Here is a 19,644-nt window from a genome sequence, read left to right as displayed (position 1 = left end):
ATCAAAATTTGACCTCATCAACAAAACTCCTCAATACTGTTGTATTGAGGAGGTTTGTTGATGAGGTCAAATTTTGATCTTTAAACATAAATAATCTTCTTTGCGGGGGGGGGGGTTGTATGTGTATTTGGTGTTGCTGTGTGAGTAATTGACAAAATATGAACCAAAGATCCTGACGGAAAATACATAAGCAATCACAATTAAACCAAACTGGGGCCTGAATTTTTCATTGTTACTATGGTAACAGAGCCTTATCCCAACCAAACTGCTTTGGTATGTTGAAAGGAAGCTAAAAGGAGTCTGAACATCTTGGCTGTATTCAGACATATAGGGCCTCACTCTGAGCACACACCTGTGGATTAGCACCCCCGCTCACCCCTCCCAGCTAGCTCAGAGCCATTAGCCTTAGACACGCAGTGCTAAAGAGCAGGCCAAATCAAGCACTCTGTTCTATACTTCACAGGGCCAGCATGAATGGCCAGGGAGAACTGAAGGTTTTAAACAAAAGAGCTTTAGCCAAGATCAAAGACACCTGAGTTTCATTCCCATTAAAGGCCTTTGTGTTGCTAATCTACACCTCACTTCATCTTTCACACAACAGGAGCTCGCCATGCCTTCATCTCAGCTTTCATGCCTACTTTTTTCCTTTCTGTTTTTTTCTGGCAAGAATTTAAATTACAATTGCAATGAAAAAATATCATTAGAGGTTCATATGAACAAGCTACTAAATCAGTTAGCAGATTTGGTTATATCACTAATGGGTTATAAACGGGCTATCAAAGCATAGAAATTGTTAGCTCATTGTGAGAGCTGCATACCATAAATAAAACTCACCTATCAGCCCTGCTGATGTTTCTTATTGATCTACTGAGGTCTGGAGAAATGAAGAGCTCACATCATGATCTCAGTGTATGACGTCTATTTCAGTTTTAGTTTAATTTTAATAAAAGCAGAACCTATTCTACTTACTGAGGCTGATTAGCTAATTACCTGAACCAAATGTTTTATTTAAAGAAGGTGACTATTAAAATCGCTACAATGGTCATCAACTTTCCTCTTTCAATAGAACCAGGAGGATTGCAAGACAATGTTGATGGTATCTAAAAATAGGAAGGCAGGAGGAAGTGCATCTTTTTCTGTCACCTTTGTATTGCTTTTATCTACTAACATGCTTCACACATTTTTATTTAAACAGGAAGTATTATGTATTTCTAGGCACATTGTACTGTTCTTTAGCACAATCAAGTCACTGTGTTATCTTTAGTTATAAAAAAACCCCTAAATATATCAAACATGACTTATAGTTTAACACAGGAGTGCCCAAAGTCGGTCCTCAAGGAATTAATTACTAATTATTCTGATTAATTTTAATGATTTTTAACCGCTTGTTTTATTTATTTGTTTTTGCTATGCCACCACAGCCACTTGGTCCTCTATGGCAGCGTGACGGCGCTGTGTGAAGAACACAATACAACAAGAGTACTGAGCCGGTTATGCTTAATAAGCATTTGGGCTGAAACAATTATTTGAATTAATTGTGATGAATCGATTATTGAAAAACAAATTTAGTAATCAATGAATCATTAGTTGGAGAATACAGACTGAAAATAAGGTCATTTGCTGAAAGAACAACATACTGTGAGACGTATGAAGCAAAAACTGTACAAAAAATATACACATTTTACATTTAGGAGGAAAAAAACTTCTGTGTCTGTTAACACAGTGGTTAAAGAAAAATCTGCAGAATGTGACTTTTTTTTTATCCAATTAACACTCAGAATAATTGATGATTAAAATAATCATTAGTCCTTATAGGCATCGTATTTACTTGGCCAAAAAAAAAATTCCAATTAGCTGCATGCACAAAATGACGTGTACTCTGTTATCACATCAAAACAACCATACACATCGATACAAAATGTCAGTATTAGCATTTCTGTAAGAAGAAAATAAATCAGTGAAGGACCTCTTCAGCATGAAGGACAATAATTACAGGTTTGGACAAATGAAAGTATCCTGCTCATCACTCAGGACTGAGCTCTATCAAACCGTCTGTCCTTGAGGGAAAACATTTTCAGATGTCTATTTGTTTGAGGCCCACTCTGGGCTCTTTGTGACCCAACGGCTCTGTGGACATATTTCAGCATTTGCATGAAAAGAAAGAAAGCCCTTATTCTGTACAGGTGAATAATTTTAGAAAAAAAATTTCAATTGTAAGATTGTGTGGGTGGAAATGATCAGCAAGTGGCAAACAGAGAAGTTGTCTACTGAGCTAACAAAGGTTTTAGGAAATATGTTGATGCTTTTCTTTCTTTTGAATCTCTGGTGGAAAAATCTAAGATTTTAGGTATAAAATACATGTAGCTGCCTGGAACACGCTGGTGTGAAGTGTCAGTCATTCACTCCACAATGCTAAGTGTAAAGCAGAAGGCAGCTGGACTTGTCTGGTTTGTTGAAGATGCTTCATCTCACATACAGAGTTCTTTCTGTCTGAACATGATTGGACGCAACAATCACATTCAGACTTCAGCTGATAACCAAACAGTCTTATCAACTGTTTGCAAAGTAATCAGTAAAAAGGACCATGGAAGTCACTAATGGAGCAGCAGCCATGTGAGTCACTGGCTGGGTAACTGGCTCAGGGCTCACTGAGTTAACTCCAGATTTCAATCTGCATGGTGACAGTCAAACAGATACTCAGTGTGATGTATTACTGTCTCATGTACTCTGGCTGAGCTGGTGTTGATTGTTGATGTCGATGTACAGCAGTGATTGGTGACCTTCAGTTACTATAAAATGGCAGCAACTCATGAAATTGGTTCCCTTTTTTCATCTCCAGGAGTTTTTTCTGCTGGGACAGATGTTTGGACCCAGAAGGCTGGATAGATTTGGAAAAACAACGAGACCCACAGCTGCTTGACTACAGCTGTAGAAAAATTAAATATAGGCGGTTGTCTTTACAACTCTAAGACGTTTTTGCCTTCAGAACAATGAAACAAAATGTATTTAGAGAAAAAAACAGTCCTCCCAGTACAGGAAGCAGTTTAGATTTTTGAATTAAAGAACTTTTCTTCTTAGATTTTATACATTTTTGACAAACATTCAAATGATGTAAAGGAATACATGATTTGCAACTTGCTGACTTTCTTACTGTATCAAAATGTTCTGCATGTGTTGCATGAAAATAACTTTAGTATTTTTTCTTTAAAACAATGCTAAGCAATGTTTTAAAATGCAATGGCCAAATTTCTTACAAGCTGTGGTGAGCATGAAACTTCAGCTGATAACCAAGAGCTGCAGAGCTTCCCATTGGTGCTAAACTTAAGCATTTTGTCATGTTTTGTTTAAAATCTAAAATAAAATAAAAAAAGATCAAACTGGAATAGGACTGAGATTCTCTAATACACAGTTTGACATTTGTGAAAACAGAAAATCTCCTTTTCCCCCCAGAAAAAGGGGATTTTTTTTTTATTTCACCCAAAATGTCTAAAATATTTTTATCTTTTGAGCTCAAAGGATTTTGTTTTTTAAATCTCATTTCATTGGCTGGATGCATATCTACTCTGTCAGTTTTAATTCTAAGCTTTGCTAATGTTTTGGAGATGCTGCATTGATAATAATGAACTTATAATCCATTTTCAAAGTAAAGGGATTTCCACATTTTCCCTGCAGAAAGTTTGCTATTGTCAACAACTCTAAATTGATGCTTTAGTTTGCCCCACAGGACGTATTTATTTGGTGACTATTTTAGACTGGGAGCAAACAGGATTTGTGAAATTAAAGTGAGCATTAGATTTTTTTTTTTAATTTAATTTTACATAGTTTGAAAACTGCTTTTTGTTTTGACTAAGGTTGTCTTTATCCAATATTCCGATTTCTAATAAATAAAACAAAGAATAAAATGAATAAAAACCACAAAGTTATTACAGACGAACTGCTTGTGAGGCCTAACAAATTCTCAGATATTCACATCAGTTAAATCATACAACGGTTGCATGCGTCCAGAAATACATAAGTTAAGAGCTTTGTTAATATATTGGAGAAATACTTTAAAATCATATGTGGCAGAGGAAAACAGGGGGAAACAGACAGTTCAGCTGATACTCAGGAAAGAAGCAGTTGAGTGAAGGAGAGAGAGAGAGATAACATTAGAAAGAACAAAGGGAAGGAAGAGTAAAAGACAAAAAAGGGATGATTAAAAAATCTTTGAGTGTTCATGAGGTTAATGTAGTGAATCCTTGTAAAATGAACACCCAGACAAACATCCACTTTCATCACAGAATGGGTGCGAAGCGAGGAGAGGCGCTGCATCGCTGAGCTTAGTTCCACCTGAGCTGGATTGCCATTGATTTTTTTTCTCTGCCTCTCGTTTCTTAGAGAGGATCCCATCTGTCCATCTCCCTTCTCCCCGTCTTTCCAGGTGCTGAATGTAATTGGATTTTCTCACTGTAAAACTGTGTGTTTAAAACTCTGCTGGAGCTGGAGCTTGGACAGCCAGTCAAGCTTGGAAGCTAAGCTGAAAACAACAGATAGAGCGACTTCCCTAACACCTGCCATTTGTAAACAATTCGGAGTCTAAACATAGATATCTGTTTTCGGACGATCATTTTTTAAAGATATCTGTGTTTGTGAATGCCAAGTAACTAAACAGGAAAAATATTAAAGCTGCCAAAGTGAAAAGTCAAGCTGCCCACAGTCAATAAATATTATTGAAACTCAACATTTTACATTATTTGAAGTCATTTTGTTGGCATTTTATCTTGAAAACACAAAAACAGCCCAGGCAACGTACAGGTAAGCCCAGATGTTTACATAAACTGTAAACCTTCAGTTTCTCACTGTCTGACATTAATGTGAATGTTTACTGTTTTAGGTCAATTAGAATTACCACAGTTATTCCTGTTTTCTAAATATCACAAGAAGATGCCATTTTAAATTACTTTCTTCACTCAGAAGCTTCAACATACTATCACTGTGCTTCTAAGTAACACTGAACATTCCAGATAATGATGTCATGGCTTTATTCATTTAGTTAACGCCTCTGCCTTTCTGCATTTGGGTCCTAAATCAACACCACTCACAACATGACAAGATAGATGCACTTCATGATATATGTGACATAATTACACTTTTTTTCCCCTTTTAAATAGCTACAATTCAGTCAGACTGGATGAAGACCCACTGTGCTCAAATATGTCTTATGTCTTTACTTAGGCCCTTCTAGGACATGGAAACTTAAGTCCTTTGTAGTTTTTAACTGTTTTTTTTTTTAAATCCAGATTTGTTCAGTATGTTGCTGCAGCTTTCTTCCTGTCAACTCTAACCAGCCCTTCTATGCTTGTGGACCCCTGCAGCTGTCCTCACTCTGTATTATATCACACTCATTCTGCAATCTCTTATGATCCCTTACAGTTCATAATTGCTACAAGTTGGTGAGGTAAATCAGGAACATAATATCAGTGAAGTGACTCAACTTTGATGGGGGCCATCCCATTGACTGTGAGGCATGAAGATGACACGTAGATCATGGAAGGAAAGGATAATCTAAAATGCTATAAACTGAAGTCTCTGTCATGTGACAAAATGTGAAAAAAATTGGAACTGTCTAGCTAACTTTTTAAAAAAAATGTCTCTTAGCTTACGCCAGAGGATGTCAGCTGTAGTCCAAACCCCCTAAAAGTGTTCTCTCCTTCTCATTAATAGGTTGTGTTTAATGTTTAACATTTCTAGGCCTTGATTTACTTGAACCACCAGCTCAAGGCCATCGATGCCCCGACACCAACAGAACCACTAAAAGTTCCAAAGCTTTCCTGTTGGAGGGGCTCCATTACCAGACTGCCCTCTTAAACATTTGGTAGGTTCATAAATATTAATGGGGTGTGCTCATGTACCATTATACTTTATTAAGAGGAGGAGAAATGTGTGTAAATTTGCTAGTAGAAAGTATTAAAATAAATTAGTTATAATAAAAACTTTGTGGTTCTTTTCATTCTATTAAATGTCCTCCAGCAAATTAAAAATGATCTGACTGAAGCCGTGTGCCGAGACAATATCGTGCCCTGGCTTTCCAAATATTTGAGAAGTTCTCTCTTGTTCACCTTCACCCACTGCAGCGTCTGCTTCTTGAGTTTTATGCTTCAGGACATTACCAAGGTTGGACCATAAAAGGGAAAGCCCAGAGTCTGAGGTAAAAATCTGATTACACCACCTTTCCACAAAACCAAGGTTTTCAGTTATCACAAAATAGTAAGAATAACAGGCTAGAAAATGATTTGAACTTTTAAAAACACATAAAACTTTTATATTTCACTACTTCTTAAACAAAAATGTGTGTAAAAATACAAGTACAACAGATTCAGATAATTAAATGCATAATCTAAATGTTATGAACTCTTTACCAAGGTGAAAATCTGATAAGTTGTCCACCATCTTGTTCACCTTCACCCACTGCAGCGTCTGCTTCTTGAGTTTTATGCTTCAGGACTTGTCTCCAACTGGGACATACCCTTTACATGTTGTTAATGTTGTAGCGTTTTTGTAAGTTGTAATTGTGCATTGTTAATGTTTTTGTGTTTTTGTAATTTGTAATCGCGCTTTCTTAATATTGTGTTTTTGAATTCATTGAAGTGGTTTGCACCTCAGGGCCACCGTAGATTTGGGTCAAAAACCTTTTGAGAAAATCAAAGACACCAGCTACATTTCTACTCAATTATGTGAATTTTAAGTAACATTTAAACGTAAAAAAGAAAATGCAAATTAGCTAATTTGTCTTCTCCATCCACGCTATGTACAGTTCAATTTAATCAAATACTGATGCTAAAAATGGCAATAGTAAACAGGAAGTAGAGCTCAATACAGAGTACAGTTAAGGTGCATTCTTTGTTGGTAGAAAATATTAAAAAAATAAGCTGTTTCAAATGAAATATCATACAAAATCATTCTCTGGATTCATTTTCCAGTTCTGTCACTCACAGAATTTCAACTGTATTTGTTGGAATTCTGGTGTGTGTGTGTGAGATCTGTTCTCGGGGAAGATCTTTGCTGGGAGCTCTTATGGCAACTACGCATTCAGTTTATAAACACAGCGCCAAGGCACAACACGCCATCTTAAGGGACTTTACCAGCAAAGTTCATTCAATCCAGTCATATATAAATTCCAATTAGCAATCTATTAATGCAGTCAAGCTCAGCTTTTTATTCAAATTAGTTAAACAATGTTTGACTATGAAGTAAAAAAAATATACATGGTTTCCATTTTGTTTTTACCAATTAACTTCTGAAAAGTGTCAGCCCTTTTGATCGGATATCCCCAAATAATCAACTGCCTTTAAAAGACACCACAAACAAATAAATCTGACATATTCTTTCATTATTGTAGCAAATAGAAATCATTTTGATCATTCTAACTGACCTGAAACAAGGGAAGTTTGGTCTGATTTAACCGAACTCAGTGAGAGAAAAAGGTGTATGTGACTTTTTATTGAGCGTATGTAAACTTCTGGATGCAAGAGTAACTCGGCTGCAGGGATTTGAACATTTTCAGACGCACAAGGATCAATCCAACTGAAAACTATCAAAATTTAACAAACTGTGAGCGGTTAGACATTTCAGTAGTAAGTGAGACAATAAAACACAGCTCTGTACTAAATCTCCTGAGAGGCAAAACAAAAACTTTAATGCAGGATATTTCTGGGCCCTGCGCTCTGATATTTAGAAATACATAGTCATGTGCTACCTCATTAGAAACCTGGAAAAATTATTAGCATTTCAACTGTAAACATCAACCTCCACTGAATGAGTGAACACATTGGGACGTTACTTCCATATCCAACCTCAGTGTTAAAACATGGTTGAAGTAACATTACTGTGACTAAATCAATACCAATGCATCAAACCATCTATGCTTGTGTAACACAACTCTTCCCGTGACCTTTACCATTCAGTGCCTGTTTCTCATAGATATTGTGGAAATTAAGACCAACACTCAGTGCAATCTGAGGTTTTGCATTATCAAGGCTCTCTTCAAATGACAGGGTGATAATAGCTTAGAATGGAGCTTTACAGTAATCACAGAGGCAATCACTGTATCCATCATTACGGTGATTGCAAGGTAAAGTTTAAAAATACTGCGAACATTACAATTAGTTGTTCTCAATGGGTACTTGCACATTCTTGATTGGCTGACATTGACATTTAATGCTGCATTAGCAACAGTTGAGGAAGGCTTCAAATTCCGGGTGATGAGCTGCGTTTCTGGAAAGGTCTGCATGGGTCCATTCAGCTGATATGGAAGAAACTGTGATGAATCAAAAGTAGGAAAATGAGGCATTTATGAGGGAAGACAGCCTAATTTATCAGTGGACATATTTAGATTAGAACTGAGTCTGCTGCCACCAAGAGGAGGAGCTCACTGCACTTTGTGGTGGGTTTGTTGTAGCCTTTCAGTTTGCTGTTACTAAGGGATCATGCCCAAAATATGTCAAACGGAAGACATAAAACACATTTTGCTGAATAGCCTTGTCTATGAATTTACTTAAAGAAAGCAGTCACGTTCGTCTTCTCAGACACAGTGATGGTTTTTAATATGAGCAAGAAGGTAGTTGGCATTAGAATGGGTTGCCTGTTTCCTTACACAACCAGCAACTTTTAATAAAAGATCATATTATTCAGTTTCTACCATTAGTTACTCACTAAATAAATCACTAAGTTAGGTACTAAGATAATGTAGATATTGAATTAACGCTCACTATTTAAGGGGATGCCACACTTGGCATCTTAAACTACATGAAGTTGAAGAGAGTCAGTGGGGAGAAAATATCTGGGTTTCCTCCCAGGTCCTGTTAACTCTACTTCTGCTTATCTGAATTCAGTGGTAAACAGGTGGACAAATGTAAGGAGAGAGACAAAAAATGGATTTAATATATAAAGGTAAACTCCTATGATTTTACATCCTGTCATACTGTTGTCATTGTCATGTACAAGATGACCCAATCGATTCCTCAAAGAATATACACTGCCAACTTTATTTAGCTGAACCCCTGCAGCTAAGTCTGTCTGGTTGTTGTTATTAATCACTGAGTATCTATGGAACATAAGAGAATGTTTCTATCCTCTGCACTGCAATCCTGTTCCTGGCACACTTAATCTTTCTGGCAGTTATTTGATTATACCTTGGGGCACAAAAAAGTAAGAGAGAGAAACAGAGTATTAAAAAAAAAGTTGAATTAGAATCTGACAGTGGGGAGAAAATGATGGAGAAAGAGGAGATGAAGAGTTGGGAACGCTCAGATAAAGAACGGCAGTAACATTGCGTGGATCAATAGGGTTTGGTTTCAAAACATTTCGTTTCCTTCCTCTCATCTTCCAGTCTTGGTTTCTTTAATACACATTTTATTTTCTCATTCTGTCTTTCTCCGGTTTCAAATGTTTACATCTGGGTGGTCCTCAGTGACAAACTGAAGCAGTTTGTTCTGCTGTTACAGAATCCCAGTGGCCAAAGCAAGCTAGGAGAAATCAGAGTTGGGTCCCATTACCATTTTAATTAAGGCCATTGTACAAATGAAAGTGGTGTCATTACTGAGCCAGAGTATTTGGACTTGAGTGGGTGGGAAACAGAAGACCTCACCGTTGGTCATTATGTACCACTCTATGAGCTCCACTCTAATATTCACTACAGGACATCTACAGGCTCATGCAATATTCACATGAAGTCCATTCACCATCATTACCACATGGTCATAAATGCTCAAGAATGACATTTATAAAGATGCACAAGACAACATTCGTATAATACTCTGATGGAATGGATCACCATTAGATTGACTCAGGTTCCTTTTCAGCGCTGTGGCCAAGGTAACAGAGCCATAATGCTGTTGATTTAACAGTTAGTTTAGCATCAAATCATTGGGCATTAAGTGATACAATGATATGTAGACTAGAGCAATTTTTTTCCAACTCCTGTTTATCTTTTACAACATTTCTAAAATGCAGGTTTCTCTGAAGAGGACCTCAAGACCCGTCTTTTAAAAAAAATACTTTCTCAATACTTTTCTTCCACACTTTTATCAAAGATTCTTTGGTTCAGCGTTCTAAATAATATCTCCTTAGACAAAAGCCTTTTGGACTGAAGTGGAACAAAAATGACACCAGAATAAACCACAACCACATATCAGAGAACATAACTTCAAATCTATTTATCTTTCCTTCGGCACACATTTATATCTGTATATTTTCCATCCTGGTATGTTGGTTGCAGCTGAATGTGTAAGTGTGGGTATATGAGTATACATGTCTCTGTACATTCCTTTTAAATGACTCTCAGCCCTTACAGGATCCACCAGCGTATCGAATTAGATGCATGTTGGCCTGTCAGGATGTGTTAGGGCTGCATGACAAGCCAGCACACACAGACTGCACTTGCACTCAGACGTTTTGCATACACTCAGTCATGTATGCTTTAATTACACTGTTTGCTAGCTGGTTGTGGAGTGCAGCAGCTGAAGGACACTGACAATGACCACCTCCCTCTCCCTACATAATAAGACATACACCCAAACAATGTAAAATATGTGGGGAAATATGACCTGCAAACAATTTCTGGGTCTTAGAATTCAATTAAACATTCATGAAGACATATATCAATACTTAAAGCAGACACTGCTTTAAGTATGATGTGAAAAGAGTCAGTGACATGTTTCCAGAACCAGACTGAAGAATAGAGGAGACTGGGACATTTGCTGTTACTAGTTTTAGTCTGTGGAATAACTTACCCTTTAACATTAGGTCTGCACATAGTCTGGAACACTTCAAATCATTATTTGGCATTTACTTAAGATATTGTCATTTACCTGTCCTGTCTGTTTAATTTATTGAGTTTTATTTTTATGTGTTTTTATGAATACTGTACAGCATGTTGGTGCAGTTATTTGTTTTTAAATGAAATTGACATTGACTACATGCAATTTACTGAGCTTTCTTAGATAAATTTCTCCAAATTGGCATTATGAACTGAATTGCACTATACAGCATTATAACCAGCGTTAAGGACGGTCTGTAACTCAGTCTGTCTACATGTCTGGATTGTACTGGATGGACTGGGACTACTTGATATGAACTGGAGCTTCTAAGGGACTAGAGACGGCACTTGTGCTTTGGCACCTGAACTGAAGCAAAGGGACAAATAATCTACAGCTATTGATGCCATCAGGGGCAACATTAAAACTCTCAACTCTCAAGTTTGCCCAGTTAACAACATTTCTCATGGATCTGTGACTGTATCATTTCCACCATTTCCATCCATTATTATTTTTTTGTTTGTTTTCTCTGAACACTAAATAGTGTCAGATGCCTTGGAATCTGGGATTACTGTTCTTTATCCATCTAACCACATTGGAGTAGGTAAATCCAGAATGCACAGATGAATTTAGGAAAATGTTATTTTGAGTCATTTATATTTAGCAAAACAGCCATGGAAAGAGTTAACTAAAGGGAAGTTATGCCTTTCCTCACCATTTAATTGTAGTGTCCTTCTTGTTATGGTAAAATATTTTCTTTAATCTTTATTTTGCATCTCAACCTAGCTACTAAGCTTCCCCCAAAGAGTCTGTAATAGAGAGATCAGAGAAACAGATAAGGCAGATGATTCAAAGCTGCCAAATGAGAATTTCCTCTGTTAGCCTGTGTTTCCATTTATGCTTTAGTCCAACTGATAAGCAAACTTAATGGAACATGCATCAATATTTCCTAAATCCCAGATCTATCTACTTATCGCTTTATTATCTGAGGACTGAAATAGCTTCAATAATCCCAGAAAATTATAAATCTTTAGGCTACAGAGAGAAATATGAAGCAAGCAAGCAGATGTTACCAGAAAGACCATACTGCAATTGTTATTTTTCTAGACATAGGTGCTAGCGCCCAATGTCTACCTGTCATCCTGTAAACACCTCCCAGGGGCGATATTGTGATTTTCTGAATGTTTGCTTTCAGAAAATTATTTCCTTAGTTCAATAAAAGAAAGGGTCAGTAAGTATATGATATAAAATTAAACTGGTTCAGTGGGAAGATTAGTCTTCTGGTCATCTGTGCCGCTGGTAGAGGTCCTTAGCCCCAAGCTGCCTCCAGATCTGCTTATCGCTGTAAGGATGTGGGAACGTTTGTGAATGCGATTGGGAAACCATGGATCCAGTGTGACTAGAAGAACACACTATAAATTTAGTCAATTTACAATACATCAAGAAAGAATTTATCTTCCATCCCCACATTCCAGAGTGTGTGGGAGTGTGATCTGAAACAAATCGGTGCTCTGCAGCTAACAGTACTAAATCCTGTATTCCAGCCCATTGAACTGAACAGCTGTTTAAGATACCTTTTTGTACAATTATGTGTGAAAGAGGTAAACTAGTTCTCCTCAAGCAATAAGTAAAAAAGAAAAGAAAAACAAGGAAGAGAAAGAGAACAGCACGTGAGGGGTGTAGATGAACCATAGAAGGAGGATACATACAGGCCTAGCCCACATGTAGCCGGGTCTTTTTCAGACCTATTATTTTCCATAAAATAATCTTGTGCACACCTGATCGGTTTAAGAAAACTGTTCATCCACACAAAACCACTGAATTCCATCAAATAAGTGTTGTTTTAAACACGCCAAACCCATAGGGGGCAGTGCAGGGCAAAGCTAAAACCTATCAGCCATCACAATCTTTCAAAACAACCATGACTTGTTAGGAATTAAACATGGCGGCAATGTTACGCCTCTGACGTCACATTTCAGACTGTCATGTCCTTATCTCCAAATCTCGGGTTCCAATATTCACACGCAAATGCAAAAAAGGAGAATTCACAAATCTTTAATTTGGCTGGATTGTTCAGTGCTATTAAATAATGTTTGAGTGCTATACTTTAGTACTATTAAATGGAAGTTAGATGTGGATGAAAGACCAAAACATATAAAAACCTGTTTAGTTTATCAGATAGCCAGCTACATGAATAAAACCACAGATAGAGAGAGCAGCCAGTAGTGATGAAGACTAATGACGGGGCAGTCAACTGAAATATAATCTTATAAAAGAGTTCACACTTTTTCACAATTTTTTATGCACAAATTAAGATTGATTTGCTCTCACATCAAAAAAGAATCAGCTGAGGCACAATCACAAATAACGTAGGATAATATATTTTAATTATGTCAGATAGTTCTCTGAAAAGTTCACATAAACATATCTGCATTGATTTCTGTAAGCCTGTAGAACTCTGGAGAAACTACCCTTGGCTGAAGTCTAGTGGTCTGTTCTGTCTCAACTGGTCACTGTGACCTATGCAGTGCCAGCTAATGGTGGCTAACTGGTGGCACACACCATCACTACATCACATCCTTAGTAACTAAGCTGTATAGAAAGGCTTAAGAAGTGTTAAACAAATAACTAAGTACCAAATAAAAGGCCAAACAGCCAAAGGAAGGAGAGATGAACTTACAGAAACACAGAAAATAAGCTGTAAGGTAGAAACAGACATTTGGGGAAACAATGGAACTTCTTTTCATTCTGCCAGACATTAAAGAGGAATGATATTAAATTACAAGTGTGAACTGTCCTTTATTTGTTTTTCTTTGCAGTGCCTCAGATTTGGAACCATTTTGTGTATATGAACTGCTGTCTGACACTGAGGAGCTTTGTAGGGCCTTACAATGGGCTTTTGACAGAATTAGGGGTGTTAGACTGAGCCCATTATGGAGGTTGCCAGCTTTTCACTTGATCCTCCTCTGAGTCGTCCTTCTGGAAAGTTCTATAAAATTAAACGTGGCTCCCTAAAATCCTTTTCCAGTAAGCAACCCGGCTCATCATCTTCACCAACAGATGAGTTACGTGACCATGGCCATGTTCCAGAACGCTGACGCCAGACGCAAAACCTGTCCTTAACAGTCCCCTACCCTGATCTGTAGTTTTATTATTTACTTTATTTTCTTTGAGCTTCTTTTTTACCATCTGCATCAAAAGACAGTTTTTAAAATGTACTTTTTCTCTTCCCCTCTTTAGATGGACTGTCTAAATTCCTTTCTATGCTTATCTTTGCACAAAGGTTTTGATTTTTATCTAACAAGTCCAGAGTTCAGCAATAAGACATTATGAGCTTTAAATAGATGAGAAGAAAGGTTTAGCATCACATGCTAAATCTTGTGCATGTGATGACACATGCACAAAACATAAAGTCAGATCAGGTCTGGACTCATCTGACTGGATTACACTCTGATCAGAGTGTAATCCACTCTGCATGTTTGCATAACTTAAGGTAAGTAGTTTTTTTATTTTTATTTTTTCAAATTACTTTTACAAATTCTATGTAAACATATTCTTTACCACCTACAAAGTGTCTGATTATATGGCTGATGAATACAATCTCAATAACTCAACAGCCAAACATCCATTAAAGCATCAGGAGAAGAACAAGCGATCTGTCAAACTTCTGAGTTTACAAGAAAAAGGGCAGAGATTTTACACGAGGTGAATTTGGTCTTTGTTTCTACTAATGTGATAAATCATTTTACAACCCATTACATTTCTAACTTCAGCCAACGCTTTTTTTTTTCAATGCAAGTGACCAGGATAATGATCATTCTTTGAGACACTCCAGAGCCCACCAATATGCTTCGATTGAGGATCTGTTTAAACAGGCTCTGGTCAGACATCAACAGCAGAACTCCTAAAGGTTGTTAATTTCAGCTCCTGAACATAATAACCTCATCAATAGAAACATTCCAAGAACTTAAATTAAAACTAATAGAAGAGATAGTGTTTCTCTTGTATTAAGAGGTTGCATTTTTCATAAACAACCTGTTTAGTTATTAAAAGGCTTTTGGTGTTTTTTGGACAGTCGTTTTTTTGCAGAACTTAATAAAATGCCCCACATCCAGTAAACGTTGATGATCTTCCTTCCCTATAATGTGAACTGAAGCAAACAAATCATCCAACAGTTCATCAGTTTTGGTGAGTCAGCCACTGCAAATTGTGCTTTATAATCTGTTCATGAGAAAATGTAGATGACTTCCCACTAAACTGATCGGATCATAGCGTTTCTTTGAAATGAATACTTAAAAATCGCCATAGGAAGATAAATACTAGCGCGCTCATAAGTAAGCAAACAGGAAGTGGAATATTAAATACACTCAGGGATTCAGATCCTACTTTGGTGGGTGACTCATAATGAGTGCTGCAGGGGAGAAAGCAAAAGGGACAGAACCAGGCAGCACCATCCAAGTGGTTCTGATGTGTCCCTGTGTGGGTAGAGCAGGTGCTAAAAGTCCCCCAACATCACCAGTTATTCATCTAGCAAGGGATTATAAAGAAATGTCATATCAGGGTACTTGAGAAGACAAACAGGTTCATTTCATATCCAGATTTCATCTAAAATCAATCCTGAAGATTAGAGTACAATCAAGTTCCACTAGTGTATCAGGATTCAACAAAAAATACATAAAATGCTTCAAACACAAAGAACAGAATAGAATCATTAGCTTTGGAGTCATTCTTACTTGTGAATAGCATGTAGTTACAGTGGTCTTTCCATGCATAATTTAGAGTGTGGTCTGCTCTAGTGGTCACTCTTCTGTGATGCTTCCTTCTCCTGTATACTTTTCCAGTATTTTTCAGTTTCTCTTCTTGGTGGGTTGGCTCATGTGTGATTACCCTAACAATGGCACTACTCTTCATCTAGTCCAGTGGAGACATTGACTTGTTTATTCTTCTGTCTCTTGGAATCTTTTTTTTGGCAGTCTTGGCATCTGTTTGTATTTCTAAGGTATCCTCTAACTGACTTCACCCCTCTGGGGTTTATGAATAACAGATTTATATCTTTATTTATTTATGTGTGTGTGTGTGTGTGTGTGTGTGTGTGTGTGTGTGTGTGTGTGTGTGTGTGTGTGCTTGGTTTATTTTTTCAAATGCGATTTTTCAAAGTAGGTGAATTGACCTCAGTGAAGATGGGGAGTCAAGATGGGAAGTGTTTCTGTGTACTTGTGTGTAGTTTGTGTGAGTTCTCCCTGGTGTTCCCACCGTTAGTAGCTGTTAATAGTTGTTTTTGGCCTGACAGCAGAAGAGCTGGAAGCAGCTGTAATATACTTCCATCGTTTCTCATCAGCTTCAGACTTCCAGAATGACTGGTAGCACCGTCAGGTATTCACTGCCACTAAACAAGACTCAATTTAGTGTGTTTTTATAGCCAAGACACGCTGCATGAGGAATGCCAAATGCCACTGTAAAATTGATGTAATAAAATGGTATATCAGCTAGAAGAAGAAAAAAAAACACAAGATCAAGCCTCAATGGGTTCCAGTAGTACTTGTTATATAAAACTGCTGTGACATTTGTGTGTCCTTTCAAAAAATGCACTAAATCACATGTTTACTGGTGCGTGTATAATGCTAGTTGCATCGCTCTTCCTGCACTGGGACGTCTGAGTAAAAAATATGTCAGAGCAGTTCATTCATAATGTAGACTGCAACATATCTCTGCAAAAGGAACATCTTAGAGATATGCAGTTTCATAGTTGATAGATCAAACTAGATGAAGTGTTAATTATTAAGGAAAGTTACAACCACATACTGAACCTCACTCACACTATAATACAAAATCTAAATGAATGTGTTCTTGGAAAAAACAAAAAAAACAAAAAAAAAAAAAACATATGATAAAAGGCTTACAGCAATCCTTTAACCCTTCATACAGATATTTTCAACTAGAAAAAGGTCTGAGCTTCATCATCACCATCATTTGTATTTTCTTCAATATCGTTGTGATCAATATGAAAAAGCACAAGTAAGATCCAAAACTACTTCTGGAAAAACAAATAAAGCTGCTAAGTGAACTGACCTGCATGCATAAGCAGCAGGTAAATAGAGGCACTTGTTTTATTCAGGAGTGGAAGTTTTAAACCAGGACAGTAAAAGTCATCTGGCTGGAACCTTCCACCAATTAACCATTAGTACATTTGCCTTATTAGTTGATTAAAATAACTTTTGTTCTGAAAGTTGGTTTTCTTGTGGTGTGGGTTCTTTAATTGTTTAAGAGTAGGGTTGGAAGGAATTTGCACATTCTTATCCTTCATTTTTTATCTTTCTTTAAAGTTGAACTCTTTTGGGAATTTTGGAATAATTATTAGTAAAACCTGCCAAAGGGTTTCCTATTCAGCTTTAACAGAGACAAGAGTCTGTCCCTAGAGTAAAGTACATGTTTGTGTAAAACTGTAGATAACATCTAAAGCAAAGTGAAGTGATGATATAATGCATTTGTGAATTAACTTGCATAGATTTTTTATCTTTTGCTGTACATCGGTACATTTTTGCCTTACGACCCTGTTTCTATGACTGCAGTTCAACAGCTGAATGAGCAGCTTGTTACATTGTTTTACCTGGTAAATATGCACTCTGTCCCACACACAGACAAGTTGCAACAACGTCATTATCTTGTTATTGGCGACCCCCTATATAGAGGCACAAGGTATATTTAATCTGTAAATAAGAATATTTCTATTATTGATTGGTTGAAATTGTGAATTTGTTTTATTGTATATGAATACTGGTATAGTTTTTGAGTAAGGGTTGATATTTTAGTAGTGAATGTTAATATTTTGTTCAAACATTAGGGTTGTAAGAGTGTGTTTTTGTAGCTGTACGTACAGCTCTGGGTTTACTTCCAATAAACCTCACTGCTCATCAGTAAAGCCACAATCCCTCATTTTGGGGGTTCTGCTACAATAACCAAGTCTCCTTTAAGTTTCTCAGTAGGGCTGGTATCAGTCCTCATCAGGTTCCTGCTAAATATTGAACTATGCATGCTGAAAGTAAACTTATGCAGGCATTCGGGGGTCTATACAAGGTTACAAATTCTGTCACATCATCTTGAAAACATCCCATAACTGAAGGATAGAAAGAGGGGCATGTTAGAAAATGTTAGAAAGCCAGAGACACAGAAAATTCACTTTGGGGGAGCAGAAATAACCTGCTGCTGTCTCTAGGCTGCTAAATTGGACTGAACACCATAGCACTGCTTCCAGAACCACCTGTCCCCAGCAGCTAACACACACACACACTTCCTCTTTGATTAGCATCACAATTCAAAGTTAGATTCACAGCTTTTGTGTTTCACCTGTTGTCACTGAGCCTACAACTTTTTCTGGTATGGGTTCTTCAAAGATGCAAAAGGTACAAGGCCAAAACAATGCTGCCACCTTCGTCCCTACCTGTCTGGAGGACTGCAGCTGTCTCTATCTGTAGAGCGCGGCAGGAATAGCCTGTGGTATAAACACAGCACTTGCCAAAGTCAAGTTGAAGATCCCACTGACTTAATATTTCACTATCCCTACCTGAACCTGAAAGTTGCCCTAAAACATGTAGCTGCAAAGATGAGCTCTTGTCAGATATTCCTCTCACACCTCAGTGCCCTGCCTGAGTTTTTCCCTCCAGAGCCCCAAAGCCAATGCATCTGCCTGATGACACATGTCAGAAATGACACCCACGTTGCACCGACGGGAGAGAATTTTACTTCCAGATTTCTGCACGCAGAGGTGAGAACACAGACTGAAGGACATTTGAAAATTTGCACGCAATCCCAATGAGGAAGAAATAGTTGCACATCTGGCCTCATAATGCCATTACTTCACTGTCATTTTTAGAAGAACATGTTTTTGTGCACAACTGAACTGAATTTAACAAACTGACCCTATAAGGTCAGATAAGTATAGACTATACTATACTTATCGTATAGTATAGTCTTATACTATTACGATAAGACGTAATGGTATGTTTTCACGATGGCTCAACAACAACTTTGTCCAACAAACTTTAGTTGCTAGAGGTGCATAACAACATCACGAAGGAGAACTTGACGAAATGAGAGAAACAGATGTTAAATACAGAACAAATACTGTTCAGTGAACCACATGTCATTTCTGAACTCCACAGAACTGCTACTGTACACAACATCTGGCGCTCTCACAACACATTACCAACTCAACAACTTTGTTTGCTCAGCACGAGGATGAATGGATGCAATTACAGATGCGGCAGATTATGTATTGTAATCTGCATTATCACCATAGAACAAAGAGCCCGAAAAGGTGCTCATATGGTTAAAGTCACATCAATGTGCTTTGAGAAATGATCTTACTTTGTACACACACTGAGGCCAGATGTTGAGCACAGTCACTTCTGTTGTTTCAATATTCAAGGTTCAATGGAAACTTTATTATTCCACTAAGGGAAATTCAAGTGGCCCCACACTGGACATATCATAAAGACACATAATGTGAAACAAATTATAGAACTGACAATAGCTGTAACACAATCTGGACATAGCAAAAATACCAAGGAATAAAATAACAAGTATAACTCTTGTGACAAAATAATGTACCTAAGTAGATTTTAGATAGGCTGCATTTTTCTGAAATACATTTTTAATGTTATCAAGTAGATGGACCTATGTTTTTGAAAATGTATTCATTTTACATTTGTAATTTAATCTTAATGTCTCTAATACTCTTTTAAATATATTTTTGTACACTTTATAAAAATATGCTGTGTTTGCACAAATGTATATCTTAAATTATATCTTAAATGCACATTTTTAAAAAAATGTTACACACACACGCACACAC

General features: G+C 37.1%; 1 protein-coding gene across 2 annotated transcripts in view; it reads right to left on the bottom strand.

The window, feature by feature from the left end:
* The window catches only part of naaladl2 (N-acetylated alpha-linked acidic dipeptidase like 2), a 393,728-nt gene that overhangs the window by 72,595 nt on the left and 301,489 nt on the right, over positions 1–19,644 (bottom strand). The gene's annotated exons all lie outside the window — the stretch shown is intronic.

Source organism: Poecilia formosa, unplaced genomic scaffold (genome assembly GCF_000485575.1).
Source record: "Poecilia formosa unplaced genomic scaffold, Poecilia_formosa-5.1.2 Scaffold65, whole genome shotgun sequence".
NCBI classification, from domain to species: Eukaryota; Metazoa; Chordata; class Actinopteri; order Cyprinodontiformes; family Poeciliidae; genus Poecilia; species Poecilia formosa.
The sequence above is the reverse complement of the archived record's forward strand: the minus strand, read 5'-3'. Positions and strand labels throughout refer to the sequence as shown.